This window comes from Carettochelys insculpta, chromosome 3 (assembly GCF_033958435.1).
Source record: "Carettochelys insculpta isolate YL-2023 chromosome 3, ASM3395843v1, whole genome shotgun sequence".
In the NCBI taxonomy this organism is placed as follows: domain Eukaryota; kingdom Metazoa; phylum Chordata; order Testudines; family Carettochelyidae; genus Carettochelys; species Carettochelys insculpta.
The window spans coordinates 19999686-20013575 of NC_134139.1; the positions used below are offsets into that span (position 1 = coordinate 19999686).

At 41.9% G+C, this 13890-nt stretch overlaps 1 long non-coding RNA gene across 1 annotated transcript in view; it reads left to right on the top strand.

Annotated features, from left to right (window-relative positions):
* The window catches only part of LOC142010209 (uncharacterized), a 98881-nt gene that overhangs the window by 16973 nt on the left and 68018 nt on the right, over nucleotides 1-13890 (top strand). The window lies entirely within an intron of this gene.

Genomic DNA, 13890 nt, shown 5'->3' on the forward strand with positions numbered 1-13890 from the left:
AGGAGCTGCATGGAGTCAGGGCAGGCAGGGAGTCTGCCTTAGCCCAGCTGTGCCACTGACCGGACTGTTATCGACCTGGTTGGCAGTACTAACGGGAGCCACTAGGTCCATTTTCAATCAGGCAGTCTGGTCAAAAACCAGATCATGCCTAGTAATCCTACTTCTGGCGGGATCAGAACAGAAGGGGCCTGGGCAGATAGAAATTGTTGTCTGTAGAACAAAAAAGGTACAATGTGAAACTGGATGGTGATCTTTCCCTACTAGACAGGGGTAAATAACATGCATTATTGAGGGGTCTATCTAAAAGCCTCATGAGAAAACAGCTCCATTATTGCTCAGAAGGAAGGTAGCTTAGTGATTAGGGTACTGCAAAGGAACCTGGGGTTTTATTCCTGGATCTGGCTCTATTGTGCAGAGGGACCTTGGGCAAATCATTTCATATTCTGTTGCTGCTATTTCTCCCACCATCACCACACTTACTAAGTCTTCTCTAAACAACTATAAAATCTTCAGACTGGCTGTTCAAGGCGCCTGCTTCTGCTTCTGCAGGACTCAGTGTTATTTAGTGACTGCCTTCAAGGGGTGAGGGAACAGCCCTCACGTAGGATCTCTACCGTCCCTGATCAAAGGTCAGAGGACCACTGTGCTAAGCACTGTATACTCATGCAATAACAAAGAATGTCCTGTCTCAAAAATAAAAAAAGCTTAGCTTGGTTTTGAGATGCAGAAGAAGAAAGTCTGATCCTGCAACCCCTCAGTCCCATGGAAAAGTATTTGTCAGGTGAGGAAGGATTTGGAGAATCAGGCCAGAAGACCTGGGAGACTTCACAGGAATATTAACCATAATCTAATTAGGATTACAAGCAAGGATTTGGGAAGAAAATTAATTTACAGATTTCTCACAGAGAAAATAACAGAAGAGTGAGTGTTAGTTTTGAGTGGGATAAGAAGCAATGAGAGGAGGAGTAAATGAAGTGGAGGATACATTGAGACAGATGTGTGCTTCCTATCTCATAATAAATAAAAAAAATCAAGAAAGCACAGGGTACAGGTTAAGGGAGGAAAGGTGCATACATCAACAATATATATACAGTAGCTCAGAAGGGGGACTGTGAAGATCACAGGGAAAAATTAGCAAAGTATACATTTGTATAAAATAAAGAAAAGTGAAGATGGAGAATTAGAGGGAGCAAAATTTCATTAGAGGTTAAAAGAAATAAGCTATTTTAAAATACACAGGGAAGGAGAAGTCAGGGAAGGCAGCAGTAGGGCCTCTGAAAGATGGTAAGGTTAATTTATGGATACAAGCAGTAAGAACTTTGTTTAAAGATAAAATATTATATGAATTATTTGCCTGTGTGTGCAAGAAAGGAAGGAGGATAGATGCCAGAAAGAGACATAAATTTCCCTGAGGAAAAAGAAAAACAGTTGAGGAAACCAAAGATCATCATGCCAGGACTAGTGATCAAGAAACTGGAATGTTGGAAGGACTTTCAGAATTCCATGGACTCATGGGTTGTATCCCAAAATCCAATAGAGAGGCAGAAGTTCAGCAAAAATACATAGAAGTTGATACTATGCTACCATGTGGCTGAAACTAAATTCAGGTTGTGGATGTCACCTAGCAAGCTGGTGATTTTACTTCAACAGACTTTTGTCCATAAATTTTCCTGGCAATAAAAGGGACAGTAATTTCTACTTCGTTCATGCTTACACTGCTGTCTTCCCAGCAAATGGTTTTTGAAACTTAACACTTCTAGAAATGAGGCCCAGTTAGTCAACGTCCTGTATTTCCTTGAGCCCCCAGCTAGACAGATGGGAGAAGTATATTCCTGAGACACACTGTAGTGCAATGGAGTGGGATCTCCGCAATGTATTCCTTGGGACAGCGCAGGCCTGTGCCTAGTGGCCAGTATAAAGGCCTGTGGTAGAATAATGTTCTAGGAAAGCGGCAGAATGCAGAAGATGTAGGACATCTGTAATAATTCTCAGAACTGAGTTGACCTATAAAAGTTAGGGAAACTAAGGCACTGATCTCATAATCATATGCACTGTTGTTTAGCCTTCAGCTTGCGAGTTGTTCCACAAATTTCAATGTCACTATTCTTGGACATCAAGGTGAGCACATAGTAGCTACTCTGTAAGAGGGGCGCTCAATGTACGCCACGTGTGTGGACACAGAGAAGAGAGCTGAGGTACAAGTAATGTATGAGAGTCACAGTGTTGTCAACATGAACTAAAGCAAAACAGGCATCCTGCCCCAAAGGAATTGATGCCAAATTTCATTACACTGCAAATAGATGTTACTCACGGTGGTTTGTTCCAAGTACTAATGGGGGCACATGGTATGAGTAATTCTAAACTTAGTATCACAAGTATGTGAAGGGGCTAAATACTGATCGTTAAAAACAGGTGCTACCAGCAAAGAAAGGAGCAAAGTGAAAGTGCTCAGCACCAGCTCCTTAAAGGAATAGCACAGATTTACACCAGCTGAAGATTTGGGATTTTACATGCTTCCAGTGGGTGGTGAGCACCCTCAAGTCTCAATAAAGTTAACAGGAATTGAAAGCCTTCTGCTGTTGCAGAAGAACTCAGAACCTTGCTGGATCCTCTCTGAGGGTCTCATCCAGACCTCACTGAAATCAGTGGGAGTCTTTTGCCTAACACCAGTACAGTTTGGAATGTGCCCTTGATGAGAATCTGTAGTCCAAATATCTCTCCCGGTATCCCTATGCCTATTGAGCAGTTAGTTTTATTGATGCTACTGCTCATGCATCAGCTGAGCCATGCAAGTAAAGAGGCTTAATCCCACCTGTGTTTAGATTTATGCAGGGAGTTTATCATTTTTATTTTGCAGCCAGTGGGGAAGGACCAGGGAGAGTTGAGATAATCTGCCCAAATGCATGTGATCAGAGGCCAGAGTTTGTGTATGGTGCAATTCCGGCGTAACTGCACAGTAATCACTCAGCTGCCCTTGCAAATGATAATGACATGCCTAAAATAAATAGAGCTGCGGCTAAAAAATTTAGGACATGACAGAAATAAGAGCAGAAGCTGTTCCACTTTGGGAGATTTATAATTTATGTTCGTTCAGTGGCATGAGTTCAACTGCGACCTCTTCGCTGGCAGCTGTCTCACACGGCTTTCTCCTTCCACCTGCCTCATGAGCAAACAGCCACCGACTTTGTGAGCACGGATAAATCTGTCATCTTGACTTCCACAATGAACTCTTGGGAGGAAGACTAAAGTAGTCCAGAGAATAAATCTAACCCTCAGAAACAGCAGTGGCAAGGTTGTCCAAGTTTACAAAATCTCCTTTTAACTCTTTGGTATAGACCTTATTGACTATAATTATAACTGGTATTATCTGATACACGGGAAGCTGAGAGCCCTCTGCAGTATGATGAATGTTCGGCTCAGTACAAATCTGAGCTGGAAGCTGGAAACACCAGGGACAGGCCAATGATGTAATAATAAACTCTAATCTGACGTGGCAGCCTCGAGCTTTAGAGCTTTCACAAGGACATCCAGGTGGCTGTAAGGTTTTATAAGGGAATAGTATTCACTGAAGGAGCAAAAGCATAAGGGCATAGCACTAGATTAGATTATTCATAGATTTTAAAGTCAAAAGGGACCATTCAATCAGACAGTTAGGGCCCTTCCAGCCCCCGGCAATCTCAGTGGGACATGGTTAATATATAATCGACACTACAACACTTGATCTTAACCAAAAGGATACAGTCCCTCCAATAACACAACAGTCAGGCTGTTGGGGCGTGCCAGCAAAGTCTTTTATAAATGAGAGTCAACAAGTTTGGGAAAATATCATAGATCTTAAAACAAAAAAAAACAAAAAAAAATCAATGTTTTTTTCAATCATTTAAGATGCCAATTTTTAGTGATGCATTTTACTAGTGTTCCATTTCTAACTAATTTACACAAGGTTAATAAAGTATCTGTAGATGCAACAACAACGAGAAATCCCATGGCACCTTAGAGACTAACAGAGTTTTTGGAGCATCAGCTTTTATGGGCAAAGACCTTTTGCCCACAAGAGCTTATGCTCCAATATAAGGTGCCACAGAACTTCGCACTGTTTTAGTGGATATGACTAAGGAGGCTACCCCTCTGATACTTACCTATAGATGCTTTCATAAAGAATGAACTAATTGTTAAAGAGGTCTCCAGGTCTATAGAATGTCTGTAACAGTGTTTCTCACACATAGTCAGCACACAGCTGCGGCCTATGTGATATCCTCAGGGCCATACAGGTAGTACATATATTGTGTGGATACAGCCCTCATGACACACAGCGAACATCATATGCAGCCAACAATGGCAAATCCCTTATAAAGTATTAAAGTAGGACCCCCTCTCCAGTTTTCTTGCTCAAGGTGGCAGTAATAGATTATGATATTACCAAGAATAATATGAAAGCCACACAGCACCCCCACCCCCAGACTTCCTCCAGTGCATCACTTGGACATTAAATCTGTTTATTCCACTTAATGCTAGCAGAGTGTCTAACATAACCATGTGGCAGGGTGAGGTCCTCTTAGTACTGTGCGGAAGTAGATTACACTTCCTTAGACAAAGGCTCTGGCATGAGGATAGTGAGGGACAGAGGGGAGAACACTTGCTGAACTCTCAGCGTTGACCCCACGAAGCAAGTGGACAGAGCCATCACTTTCTCTCCCCAATGCGCCAGCCAGACAAGCTAGCTGGGCATGGGGACCATATGCTGAGCACTTGGAAAGGGCTGTGGGAAGCATTCTTCCTGCTTCCCCCACCTCCAACCTTGGGCATATTGGAGCAGGAAAGGAATTATGTCTCCTCTTGGGACAGCACAGCTGTATTTTGCCCTTTTTCCAGAGCGAAGTTTGAGATGAGTCAAAAATATCAGCTTCCTCTCTGTTCTTTCTGATCTGGCCAAATGGTGTAATCACCTCCTCTCCTTCAGCTCCTGCATCACCAGCCTTTTTTCAGGTCTCAGACTCACTAGGCCTCTTCACAGATCACATTAAGATTTACAAGTTCTCCCTCTCCTGCACCTAACTCCTCTCTCTGCTATTGGCCTGAAAAACACTGCAAAGCTGTCTTGAACTAGCAAATATTTCAACTCATTCCCTGATTTTGCAATGAGAACTGTGGACAGTTCGTTTCTGCAGGCAACAAATATGCAAAACATGGCATGTGCCTCATAACCTTCTGTGATTAATGTACAAAAAATAGTCCGTCCATATTTAACTGATGGATTTTAGAATTCTAGAACTTGATCTTGGTTCCACTCATGGCCAATGGTGAAAGAGCCCTTTAATCCGCTGCATGTTCAAGGTAATGCAAACACTCTGATGTTTATTTAGGACAGCAATTGGGAATATTTCATGCCATATTTCAAATACAAATGCTCTTTCACTGTGTCTGAGTCAAGGAAATTTAAAGTCATTAATGCATTTTTACACTCTATTGTAAATATTAAAATTACACAGGTCATTTGACACAAATTGAGATTTCTGCCTAGTTTCTTCGGAGTCTCGGATTTCAGGGGATTGAGATAGGAAAAAGAGTCTTATTGTGACATTACATCCCTTCTGTTATGAAGCAGAAATGTCATTTTAGTATATTCTTGGCAAATATTGAAAGCTGCCTTGTATCTTAGGACATGATCCTGTTGCCATTCACATGAAAGACATACTTGCTATTAACATAAATGGAAGCGGGATTGGAGACTATTATGAAAAAACTCCATACGTGACTAGTTTTCATAAACTGTTTCTAATATTTCTTTTGAGGGTCAGACTCTCAGTTGCTGTAGATAAGAATAGATCCACTGGCCTACATATGGGATCCCTGATTAAACAGTCTGGAAGGAAGAGTGGTGTGCCAATACTGGGCCCTCAGTGGGTTAGTTCAAGCAATTGTTTTATACAAACTTGGACTGGTCTACATGACTCCAGTGAAATTTCCCAGAAAGACTCAGGACTAGAAGGACCAGCCATGCCCAATGGTCTCAGTTAGAACCTGCCCAGGCCTGTGAATATTGCAGGGATATTTCAGCTCAAAAGCACCAAAATAGTCTTATGAGAAAGGTATTGAATTTCTGGGTTCTTCTGCAATTTGACCCTCCAAATCTTTTAATCTCTCACCTACCACTAGTGTCCAATGTCCAAAGTGATGACCCCAAAATGGCTGCCTAGGGTTTATTCATGTATTGTGTTTAATAACAGAATGACATTCCAGTACCGTTAAAGGAATCGTTTCAGCAAGCACTCAGCGAGCCAGCTACAGAAATTCTTTTCCACCTCTTCCTCATTATGAGGAGCAACCCCCCCAGCCTTTTCCAAAAGTCCTATCACTTTTGTGCAGCATGCCCAAAAGGTATAAGGATTGCACTAAGTGTTGACTTTTCACTTTTAATCTAGTCCTTAATCATAAAGAGAATGAGGGGAGGTGACAGAGAGGTAGTATAGGAGACAAAAGAAGCAAGCTAAAAGAGAGACAGAAAAAATATTAAAATATTAAAGCTCCTGTTTGAAATAAAGTGCACACTACACAAGTTAAAAAGGAAGTCACTTTACATCTGGGGTCACACTTGGTTATGAGAAATGACAAGTAGCATTTTGCACAGTTCACGAGATACAGAGTATACATAACCACCATTGTTTCAGATTAAGGCGTGTGAGTTTTTATAGTGGCATTGAGTAAGCGTTCTTAGGAACACCACTCATAGAGTCAGAGTCAGTGGTGGTGAAGCAGATAGGCGCCTTAGTGGAGTGCGTCCCCTGGTGTGTCAGTGTCTGGTGATATTTATCTGGTGATAGAGACTATCAGGGAAGAAACTCAGTTATTTCCCTGACAGTGTCATTCATTGACGATCTCATTCTCTCATCCTGGGACTGAGTGTTTAAATGTCTCTGGACTACCTGATGGCGTCAGACATCATGAGCTACCTCATGAGGTAGGTGTAATGCCAACCTATGCCAGAAGCTCGTACCACTGGCTTGTGCTGGGTGTCCCACAAACCCAGGGATCCCATGATCAGGGTGAGGATCTTGGCTTTCAGGATGTCTACCAGTTGTCTTCTTATTTGGTTTTTAGAAAGAAGGAGCTTTCGAAGTCCAGGGGGTCCTTTTGAAAGGTCCCCGTCTACACAGGTGGTGCACGTTTCAAAAGTGGCACTTTTGAATCTCGTGCTGCTGCCTTTTGCTCATTAGGTGCTGCATATTCATGGCCATGCGTCATTAGCATCTTCCCAACTCGCTCATTACCATGCCACTTCCAAAAGGAAGGGTCTAGTGTAGACACAGCTCTTGTTACTTTTTGACTATTAGCTGATTTTTGGCCAGTTCTCACTGAACTGGAAACTTCTATAATAGCTGGAACTAACCATCACTTTCTCTCATTTATTCACATATGCCCCAAAATTCCTGGTACCTTTGCACAGTTTGGGCAGAGACAGCTAGAACATGGAGCATCTTTGAGACCTCTGTCAAGCCTAGGTGGTGTCCCTCCAGCAGAAAGCACCACAACATCACGGCCTGCAGCAGTAGCAAACCACCTTCCTTCACAGATTCAAAAATCTTATTTACACTCATCCCTCATTTAATGAGTACTCTACTTAGGAGTACTCGCAAAAATGAGGGACACGTATACTTAACAATTGTTCACTATGTGAGTGACCTTCCCTGCTTATATGACACAGATCTTGGGTCCCTAGCCGGGGCACGGGGAGACTCGCAGACCCACGGCTGCAGCCGAGCTGGCTGCGGGGTCTTTGGCCGGGGCTGCGTGTCCCGTAGGGCCCACTCCCAACACTCCCCCTGTGGCAACTCCCCATGCACCCCCACACCCAGGACCAGCATTCCCACAGCCCACAGCTTCCCATGCAACTCCCCCCAGCCTGCTCCCGACACCCACCCCATCCCATTTGGTTCTGACACCCCCCCTGAGCCCCCCGCACCCCACCAGGTACCACTGCTCAAACCTGGAGGAACAAGCCGCCACCTCCTCCACCTGAGCTGCCTGCAGGTTTTAACCCTCCCTCCCGCTCATGGCCCCAAACTGCCCCCAGCCTTTAACCCCTTCCCAACCCCAGGTTCACTTACCTTTCGAAAGCAGCACCACCTGATGCCACTCCGAGCACTTGGAACCAATGAGAGACTTTTACACATATTTTAATAGGAATTTATCATCCCTCTAGCAAGTTTTCGCCTACAAGCAAAAAGTTAGGAACCAATTGTGCTTGTACAGTGAGGGATGAGTGCATTTTTTAAAAAATAGCTACTGAACACTATCCATATATCTTGGCAGTCTCTGCACCAAAGGATGAATGGATATAAATTTGACATTATGAACTGGAAATCACATAAACCTATAGGGGAACGCTTTACCCTCCTTGGACAGTCAATCTTGGATTTAAAATTATCCATTCTTCTACAAAAGAATTTTACTACAAGATTAGAGAGGAAGACATCTGAATTGAAATTTATTTACAAATGTGACTTTTTTGACCTTGGACTGAATAGAGATTTAAACTATCTTAAGCATTTCAATGGCAATTTCTCCACCTTTGATAATCACAGGTAAGGAACATCGTATTTAATTTGCTTCATTAACTGGTCCTACTAGTGACAGGTAATGCTTCTTTACCTTCCACTCATCTTACACCCTCCCCACCCACCATATAAAGCCCAGATTCTGTTTTTCCTCTTCATTTTTTTTCTTTTTTTCATTTGAAGAAGTGAGTTTTACCATGAAAGCTCATGACGTAATAAATATCTCTAAGGTTCTACAGGACTGATTGTTATATGGGTACTTAACCTCACAGTCTACAGCCCCTTCCTACCATCTCTTAAACAGAATACACCCACACATTGCCAGGGATTGTATTACATGGAAGTTAGCTGTACAAAACCAGATCAAAATATCAGCTTATCCCTTGGGTCCAGGAACCACTGACTGTGAATGCAAAGGAGTTATTGCATGCCACTCTGTTTCTACAGGCAGCCTGCCATGAGGTATTCCCATTCAGTTAAAGACCCTTCACAGGGAGCAACAGTAATATTTTGTTCCATCAATACCCTTCTGTTCCTTTTCAGCCATTTACACGATATTCAGGGCTTAACCAGAAATAAAAGAAATTCATTTCAGGTTATGTGCATTAAGAGGCTCTGGAGTTCCTCTGTCTGGCTGTGCTAAAGGTTTTTCTAGTTAACTCTTTTCACCTCTGGGAGCCAGGGGTAAATCCCAGGACTGGATTTTTCTGCCTACCTGAAAGTAATTCTTCCTCTACCTTAAGAAGTATTCAAAGCATCCAAAACTATGCATGGGATTTACTCAGCATATTTACTGAAGAATTTCATTTTAAGCACTTGGAAACACCTGTTGCATTTCAGCTCAGTAAGTGTAAATCACAGAAATATAGTGGCATCTGCATGCTTAACGTGAAAAGGTCTATTTTTTCCAAAGAAAAAAAGTAATATTTTTCATGGGGGTACTCGATCACCAAAAAAAAATGACATTTAGCATAGTGCTCAGGGAAGTTGAGCTGATTAACGGACTAGCTTGGTAAACCATATGCTCTTTAGCACCCAGCTTTAAATCCCAATGCTCCTAGCTGGGTCAGCAATTTTCATTCCTAATGCTGAGAAGTGAATTTCTAAATGTTTAACTCCACCAGTGTTTGTTTCTAGGAAGGAAGGAAGGAAGGAAGGTCCATGAAGTTTCACTTGGCTTGAAAAAATCCCCAGAAGTATCTTCAAAGATTACAAGCAACTTGTTGGAGGAGTTGTGCAAAGCAGAAACCTGAATTCAATCAGCTTTGCCTGGATGAACAAGTACGATAACAGCTTGATGAGACTGAAAGTGGAAAGTTTCAGAGAGGACGAGAATGATCTGACAATTCATAGAGTTGGGAGTTAGATATTTAAAAGAACTAAATCTACCAAGGCTTGCATCTTCTCCATTAGGAGGGGATTGAATGAATTTCCTGATACTGTGTTTGATATGGCCACAGCAGGTCATCAAACAGGCAAAAGTGAATGTCAGCCTAGCAGTAAATGTTGTAATGATGTTTCAACCCTTTGAACTAGATACCACAAAAGCTTGGAGCAGCCCAAAAGCCTGAAGAAAGTTAGCTAAGCACTAGAGTGGAGGCACAGAGACAGATGCTGCTGTTAGCTGAAATGTCAGATCAAGGGATGAGAGCAACAAGGTACTTCAAGAAGGCATTTCCTGGTTCACTCAGGAATCTCCAGCAACCTTTGTAGTCTTTCATCCAAGCCAAGTTAAAAAGAACAAAGTGAGGTTTTTATAAGGGATACGGAGATTCAAATGGATGCTCATTTGAACTCCTCAGATCTAATTGGAAACGTTCTGGGCAGCTGTTCTCTAGAGTCCACTATTTCAATTAGGGAAATCACAGGTATTGTTTGTGATGAAATTCAAGGACTCTTCTCTGCAAGTCCTGGTAACGACTGGTTGCTGAAAGATGAGCAAACTTGTATTACTTATCGGTTTTGCCCGTGTGTCATTTTATGCTTTGCAACAAAGCGCCTCAGACACTGCCACTCCCTTAATACCTCTTCTTCTCGTATACCTTGTTATGGGAAGCTTTTTCCGGAGCAATTATAATTCACAGCTAAGAGTTTCTGTCTAGAGCACAAGGCGCATGGGGCAAGTGATTATAATCATGTAAAATTATACTAAATCTAATTAGAAGTTACAAATACAATTAACAATTAGAACCATAAAAATGACGACTCATGTGGAACAGTTGATGTACAGGATTAGACCATGGTGTTAATCTTCAGCACATGTTCTGAGGAGGGCTTGAGGCAACATGCCACAAAAGGATCCTTGGAAAGACATGTGCTTAAAATCTGAAAAAGCTTTCCTGGGTCAGCTGAGGAATACAGGGTACAGTAGCCTTTCTGCTACTTATTGTCTATGACATTCTAAGTTACCAGTCACATTTGATCCATTCTAAATGCACCCTACTTTTACTTCAATTTCACTGATTGCTCCCCTTGTGTTATGAGAAAGGGGGGAGAGAAGAGAAATATGACACTTGTGTTTAAAGCCCTGATCTGCGGCTCCAGAGAATTGCATTGTTCTTGGCTTGGCCACAGACTTCTGTGGGCAAGTCACTTAATCTCTCTGTGCTGAAGTTCTCTACTTGGAAAATTGAATGATATTGCTTCATTTTGTCTTCCTTGCCTAATTTGACTATAAGCTCTCTTGGGCATGGGGCATCTTTTATTACTTGTGTGGACATGCTCAACATCTGAGGATAAGTCCTAACTTAAAGGAGGGTAAGTTGCACCTGTGCAACCCCCATCCTAGTCTATGTCTAGATTGCTGAGAACTTTTCGCAAAAGCTACGCAAATTGCACAGTGCATTTCATATCTTTTGCCGACAGTTCTGTTGGGAAAGGCTTTTCCAACATTTGGCCTGTCCACACAGGGCCAGATGTTGGAAAAAACCCTCTGTCAAGACATCCTTTCTTTCTCGTGGAACGAGGCATACAGGAATGTTTACGGAATGCTCCCAACCAGTAGAGCTCTTTCCATAGATCTGCAGCCTTGATACGTGTTCTGTCGACAGAAGTTTTGTTGACAGAAGCCTGCAGTCTAGACATAGCCTTACAGTAGAGCAGCAGGTCAACACTGGGGTTTGCGCTGATGTGGAACATCCCACTATAGACAGGGTCGCAGTTATTCCTGCTTTATCTTTCTGAGTAATGCCACTAATAGTATCTAAGGGAAAACACATAAAAGGCTAACAGTGATCTTCAAGTAAATGTATCTTTTCAACTTCTGTGTGCAAGGAAGAATGGACTATGTCAACAGGGTTACAACACTCCAAGATCCCGACAGCAAACCAGATGGTCATGAAACTCATTTTCCAAGCATGAAAACAACAAAAGGGCATCGTATTTTTAAACTGGAAGGCAGGAACTGAGCACTTTTGTCACACTAGAGAAAACGGTATTTCAGGTAAAGGAAAGGGAGGAAATAATGTTTCAATCTTTCTAGAGTTGTCTGATTAGCATTATGTGTTGTATTGAACACAATGAGCCAAATTCTGAGCCAGATTCTAGTGATGCTAATATATTTGGTCCAGTGTAACTCAGAACAGAATTTGACCCAACGTCTGTTGATGGATGTGATGTATTTTTCTTGTAATTTATTGGCGGGGGGGAGTGAAGTGTTAAAGAGAAAGAGAGAGAGATGGAGAGAGAGGAGATCTCATTTTCCCTATCCTCCTCAAATCCTTTCTTTGGTCCTTGAAATGAATATAAGAAAACGAATGAAAAATGAATTGCTACAAGGCCATGGTATCCAACCAGTTCTGAAGCAGTAGCCACCGTAGGGGCTACTGCTGTAGTGAACTAGACTCGTTATTCTGCAAATATATTCATTGTTCAAGCCAGCTAGCCACACTCAACTTGCCAAATAGCCACATGTGGCTAGTGTCTTGTGTGTTGGACATCACTGAAAAAACTTAAAGCACATTTCCCTCATCCCTCCCTTCAGATGATACTTATTTGAATGGGCCATATGATACATGCAACCTGCAGTTATCTTGTATTAATTATTATTACAATCAATATCAAGGCCTTATTGTGCTGATTACTGTGGGAACACATCATAAGAGACTGTCTCTACCCCTAGGCAAGACAAAAGAGGGGTGGGAGGAGAAAAGGCAAAGTGACGTGTCAGGTCATGCAGCAGAGAAATAAAACTCAGATCTCCTGGGTCCTAGCTCTGTGCATGGCCATTAGGTCACACTGCCTCTCCCCTCAAAAGGAACAGTCACAAGAGTGAAATGCTTGCGAGCTGCATGGAAACTGTATAAGAGTCATAACAGAAGCTCAAACTTAGTATGTCCAAGTCAGCTTGTTTTGTGAGATGACTTGAACACTTTGCTGTCTGATTTGAGCTTCACTATCTTGAGTAATTTTGTATTATCTGCAAATTTTATCACCTCACTATTTATCCTTTTTGCCAAATCCTATATGAATATGTTGAACAGCACTGGCCCCAGAATAGATCCTTGGAGGACCCTACTATTTACCTCACTCCACTGCGAAACCTGGCAGTCTATTCCTACTCTTTGTTTTCTATCTGTCAATCAGTTACTGATCCATGACAAGATCTTCTCTCTTATTCCAAGATGGCTTGCTTTGGTTAGGAGACTTTGGTGAACGATCTTATCAAAGTCTTTCAGGAAGTCTCAGTACAGGTACATTATTTCCACTGGATTAGCCTTGTCTACATGTTTTCTGATATGATCTAGTAATTATAATAGATTGCTGAGGCATGATTTCCATTTACAAAATGGAAACTCTTACCCAGTCTATCATGTTCATCTATGTGTCTGATAATTTTGCTATTTACCATATTTTTCAATTAATTTGCCCAGTACTGAAGTTTAACTTATCAGCTTGCAATTTCAAGGTCACTTCTGGATGTTGTTTTTTTTTAAAGAAATTGCATTGCATTAGCTATCCTTCTGTCATCTGATTTAAGCAATTGTTCATGTATCACAGTTAGTACTTCTGCAGTTTTATGCTTGAGTTCCTTCAGAACTCAATCCCATATGGTTCTGAAGACTTATTACTGTTTAATGTGTCAATTTGTACCACAACCTCTTACTGAGGCTTAGTCTGAGACATTCCTCAGATTTGTCACAAAGAAAGAATGTACCAGATATGGGAATCTCCCTCACATCCTTTCCAGTGAAGGCTAACTCAAGCATTCATATAGCTTCTCTTCAGTAGCCTCACCTTCCTTGAGTGCTCCTAGTCTTGTGTCTCCTTTGATTGTTTGGCAGCTTCTTGCTTCTTCTATACTTTAAAAAATTGCTGTTTGTTTTTGAGTCTTTTT